The sequence below is a fragment of the Frieseomelitta varia genome, unplaced genomic scaffold (genome assembly GCF_011392965.1).
Source record: "Frieseomelitta varia isolate USP_RPSP 00005682 unplaced genomic scaffold, Fvar_1.2 scaffold_503, whole genome shotgun sequence".
Lineage (NCBI taxonomy): Eukaryota > Metazoa > Arthropoda > Insecta > Hymenoptera > Apidae > Frieseomelitta > Frieseomelitta varia.
Genome location: NW_025110261.1, coordinates 149,065 through 155,152, shown reverse-complemented (window position 1 = coordinate 155,152; position 6,088 = coordinate 149,065).

Sequence of the window (6,088 nt, the reverse complement as noted above, 5' to 3'; positions counted from 1 at the left end):
AATATATATAAGTGTCAGTAAACATTTCTATGGTGATAATAAAATTAATAGCTATTTTTAAATATTCTATTGTTTATATTAAATACACATCTCGACGAAACATAGATGTCGTTGATCTAAATTCTTCGCTACAGAGTAATCCTCTTCTTCCTTCCTCCACTTCAGTTTACAAAATTAAATTGTTCTGCTCAAAATTTTTAAACTATCCTTCCTTCAAGCAATCCCTGATCTATCAAATTTTCGTATCTGTCCCCTTTTCTTCTTCTATTTCTAGGAACCTTCAGACCGTTCTTGAAATAATTAACGTCCCGGTAAATATCCACCCTTTCTCCGATCCCCGGAAATTTCCAGAATTGAAGTGTGTCCCAACCCCGCAACGTTTCATCAAACAACGAATAAATGTCTCTCGGTGCAGTATCACGAATAATTCGTCGCCAAAATCCACGAGCGCAACGAGCACGTTCGTTTCGATAATTTCTCACGGGACGAGAGTCTCTCTCTCTCCCTCTCTCTCTCTCTCTTTCTCTCCGTGTATGATCAACAGAGGGCGTTTGAGTGCGTTAATTTAGTCGTGGCGAGGTTGACTTTAACCAATGGCCGGGATGCTGGTTGTTCTTCGCGATGAATAAAAGAAACGCGAGAGAGGAACGGAAGGAAAGAGCGACGACGCTGGCGGCTAGGCCGCGCATTTGCAATTCCGCACGGTCATTAAAAATGTCTGCACGCAATGTCGCGTAACCGGAGTTATGACGATACGTTTCTTGCCGCGCACACGCGTTCAGATTGTCGTCTCCGATACGGCTTTTAATCCGCCGGCTAAACTGACAATTAGCTGTGGCATTTACAACCCGATTTGCGAATAATTAAACAGATGTATAATTGTGGGACAGAGGAAAGTCTCTTCTTTTTTTTTTTTTTTTTTTTTAATTAACTCGTTAACTGCGTGATCAACATAAAGAGACAACGAGAGTGTACTTTGTCAAACGGGACACGCTGTAGAATCAAATCGTGAATCAAATGAAATCATAATAACGTGAGGAATGTTCTTCGAAAGTCGATAATTGCTCGAATTCATTTGAATAAATTAGAAATTTAATCTGTTCCCGATTGAAGTAATTGTTAAGAAATATTCCAGAAATTCTGTTTTAAAATAAATATCGAGAAACTGGAGTTTCCATTCTTTGGAAACTTTACATTCTCGCTCTTTCGAGTGAATTGTTTTGGCTTCGTTGCAGTTTCAGAATACTCTGGAACGTCTTGAGTATCTCTCAGCTTGGTAATCGATTAGATACGAATAGCATCGCTTCTGATGAACCGTGGAAATGGATTAGCATTTAAAGAACCGACTAAATATTAGTTATATTTGTATTTCGCTGCAATGAAAATTGTTTGATTAAAATATCGTCCAACGAGATCGACATTTCATTGATGTATCGTATTATGCTGAAATAATTATAAAAATACGACGAAAATAAGCAACAGAATGAGAAAAATAGAATATCGAATAACCAAAAGGTAGTACCAAAAGTAAGCAAATAAACGTAATCCGACCAGATGTATCAACCCTATTCATCGAGACTCGTGTAAAACGTTCACACGCGGTGTGCTACTGGCGTTAAATTAAATGTCTTTGTTCCAAGTGAAATCGACGGCGAGGATAGAGGCTCCTTATTGTTCCGGAATTACTTTGGCCAAGCAACAAGAATTGCAGCTCCACGAATGTGTTTCCACTGTGCGTCTACCGTGAAACGTCACTGTCCCTTTGTGCTTGAACGCAGAGATAGTTAGAATCTTCCCTCCCGCGCGTTTGCTCGTGGTATAAGATAAATTCGAAATGGCAACGAGCAGAAGATAGGAAATACATACACACACGAAGACAAAGAAAAGGATCTGTGAAATATACAAAAATATCCCCTCAGTTTATACGATAAACTGAAATTTATCAGATTTTAATAATTTTGAAAAACTGGAAAAATTAATCAATTTATTTTACGAATTATATTCCACGAACGTCTACGTGAAAGGTTAGCCAAATTTCAAACATTTGAGGGAAAACTAGACTCGAAAGTCAGATAGATTCTGAAGATACGACGATGCTTCTTAATATTCGTTTATCGGAACGCAGGTTAAAAAGTTTCATTTCCTATTTGACGTTCACAAGGAGCGTCGAAATGTTCGAGAATATCAGACTGGAAGGAGGAACTTTCTTTCAGTAAAGTTCGAGACCAAAACTAAATCGGAACCTAGTCTCTAACGTAGCAACCCCGGGACGATTAAAGACGTGGACTCGCAACTCTCTATTCCACTGGCAACCCTAATTTTCTGCGAGTTAATCTCGACGTTTGGATGGTCCTCGGGAGTACGCACGAGCACGAAAACGAATCCGCACTTACAACTCGTTAGTTACGCAAACTTGCTTCTCCTTGGGCCGCGTAAGAGCATTTAAATTCATTTGGCTAGTCAAGCAACCTATTACATAAATTCACAATCACACTCGAGGCAATAATTTTGACAATTAAACATTTATATAGTTATAAATAGTCGATATCAAATCCCATATTTTGCCAACGAAGACACGATTTCTTTTCTCTCTCGACCCAGATGTCAATTTTCTTAAATCAGTTTGTATCACAGCTTGGAAGTACTGACGGCTGATATATATATTTCTTTATTATTTATTATTTGTTATTTCATATATTTTTATTTACTATTTTGTACAGTGCTTTCTATTATTACATTGATTTACTATTCACTATTTATATTTCCATTTTCATTTCGGATTAACAGGAGTGTACTTAGTGTTTTTAATATGGGAATTAACATGTAACAGTTGATAGAAATATATTGATGGTTTTAAAAGGATATTGGTTTTTATCAAAAATTCTTGTGTTCTACTTTCAATGTACGAACTTGCTAAAGACAGTGTCTGCCAAAAAGCAAATTCTTTGCAAAATTATCGAAAATTCCAAATTTAAATCCAATGCAACGAACGAAGCTCTTCCCTCCTCTGGAAATCGAGAATCATCCATTATCGATACCATTGTCAATTGCCGCTGAAAACAATCTGCGAGATTTCAAAAGGAAACAAAAAATTGTTACCACCACTGAGAAATTCACCCCTTTCGCAAACAGAAAATTATTTTCACCGTTGAAAGGCCTTACTTGCAGATCCACCCGGCATGAAAACGACAAAACAAAACGGACACGTCGATTCCAAGAGTCTCAAAGGTCCGCGCGAGAATTCAATGGGAAATCAGGTCGAGGGGAAGGGCGCGTGTTGAAGCGGCGGGTGGCCGCAAACGAGTCGGAAGTGAAAGTAACAAGAGGTAACACGCGAGCGCGAGCGAGTAACACGTAGAGGTGGCTGTCGAGGGTGGCGTAAGTGCTAATCAATCGCACTGACAATCCCTGTACATCGGTTTAATTAATTGACTAATTGTTATGCTAATTAGCAGCGCCAAGTTGGACCGTGTCCGACCGATGGGAGCCAACGTCGGCTATCGGGAATCACTCCGGCGTACCGAACCTGGCCTCGAAATTTCCACGTTCGCGCGTTGCACGCGAAACATTCTACCGGGTTTCGCGGCCAGCATCCAACTTTAATTATCCGGCTCGCGTTTAAAACCATCTTTTTCCGACCTTTCGCTTGGTAGTCCCGTCAAAGGGAGCCGGAAGTTCCCCAACATCTTGAAAATAGTCCCTCTATTGTCTCTACTTACTTTAATCTCTAATTTCGCCGCTGAAACGTAGAAGATGTTGGAGTGATTTTCATCGAGCTCTGCCGTTTCCGGGAATTTTCAAAGCAAACTTCTTCCGTTCAGTCGGACAGAGATTATTCTAATAGTCGTTTGCAAATGTACGAGCGATAAAGTCTCGTCTTCCGAATTTGCAAATTAGTTAGTATGCAGTGACTGTTACTGACAATTATTTGTCGAATGAATATTGAATTTTACGTTTGATACCGTCTCTCTGAGAACTTTCACGTTGCTCTTGCGCCGCGTGACTCTTTCTTTCACCTCCCCCCCTCCATTCGTGTTTTAAAACAGGATCTCTAAAAAGTTGGATGCTTTTATTTGCAATCTATGTCGCGTGCAGGTGTGTACGCGTTGAATTAAATTCGAAAGTTCGTCGCGGGTGCATGTACGTTTTGTAGCATGAATAACGCGACGCTAAAACAACGTAGAAATTTTGTAATTAATTGAAATACTTAATGAAATATTTATAATGTAATCATCTTTGTAGAAACACTAGTTTTTAGTTGTTATTGTAAAAAAAAAATCACATACTCCCGCGAATTTATTTACTGCAAAAAGATGATATAGACACCAGCAGGGTCAAAGGTAAAAAGAAATAATGATATTTACAGCATCGCATTTCCTGGCTTTCAATTCCGGGAAAAGTGGTCCCTGAACAATTCATACGTCCTAACATACCATGGCTTTCTATCCCATGATTTAATAAAGAATTTCAACATTCAGCTAACGCGATGCTCGAAGCTTAAAACCATAGCCATGAATCCTTTTGCGTCATATAATATTGAATCCATCATACAGATCAGAAGCACAAATTGCACACATTTTAAGTGGAATCTTCTCAACCGAAAATTCGAAATTCAATTACGAAACTAAAATTATTTACGCTACTTGAGCACACTTCGTTTACGATACTCATCGTTTGAGTACTCATAAAACGAGATTTCAACCCCTTATCTTTATGACCCGACACGTTTTCCGTAAAGCTCTTTGAAGCTAAAGCTTTTGATTCGAAAAGAGTGGAACTAGTATTATTTATGAATTTGTTCAGTAGTTTTGTACGGCGGAAGATTTTAACTTTTTGAGCCACAAAAGTCCGTGCAATAGAATTGATCGATGAAACGCTCCTTTGACAAAATAAAAGCAAACTGTTTAAAAAAAAGAATCATTTTCAATTCGCTACTATACTCTTTTTCTGCCTTGTTGCACTGCAAAAATTTATACATTTGAATTGATCAACTTCTGGTTTTGATATTATTTTTGTAACGAAAGCAGAAAACAGCAAGATATAATTATACACGTTGTGCATGTTGTGCGTAAAATAATTGTACAAATTATACATAAACGTAGACTAATTATAAAAGATAAATATATACCTAAATTCATTCTACACAACTTCTTATCGGTCTTTCCCTTTTTTCATCTTTTGCGAACGCGAACGACGCGAAGAGTAAATTTCCGCGTTATTAATATCGCTGCAGCGAAGGTTAAGGGGTTAAACTAGCATTCAACTGCAAACAGCCAGTCCCTTCCACTTGGCGGAAATTCCTACCGCACCTGTCTGCAAGTTTTCAAGCAGTGTCGCACGGGGCTCTCGCATAATTCCCCCGCCGTCTAATCGCTGGAGCTGCTCCACGCACCATCAGCTCGTATTTCGCGCGTCGGAGCCGCCCCATCAGTTCACCCCGTTCAACAAATCATCCCCGTGAAGCGGGTATCAGTTTCGCGAGTTCGCGAGCCTGGCTCCTTTGTTCGTTAGACTTCCTCGGGCTGCCGTCATTTCTACAATTCAATCTCCAAGTGCTTGAACACCGAAGAGAAACAAAGACAGGGCGTGCGAGTACGCGCGCGAGAAAGAGAGAGAGAGAGAGAGAGAGAGAGAGAGACAGACAGAGTGAGTTTAGGCGAGCACAGGGTGGTTCTGTAAATCACGCGGGATGCGACTGCCATTTCGGATTCCCGGCGTGGCCCTTTGTCGGCGTATAATTCACACTCGGTCACGTATTACACCGGCCGTTACAACGTGCATTACACTAATGTCAAACAACGGTCGCTCGACTGCCCGGTGACCTGGCGTTAATTTCCAGAACGCTTCGTTACGCTTCGTATCGATCCCGATCCGAAATTCTTCGCCGATTCGCTGGATCGTCCAATTCGGTTCAGAGTGAAACGCTTCGAATCGTTCTTCGCAGACTCGAGACGAGTGTCAACGACACACACACGCATACACACACACACACAGACCGAATTTCCAAGATTTTCGTTCGCGAGGAAATTTCGTTCGAATTGGAGTCGCGAATTTTTGGAGATTGTACTGTTAACCTCTTCCGCTGGAA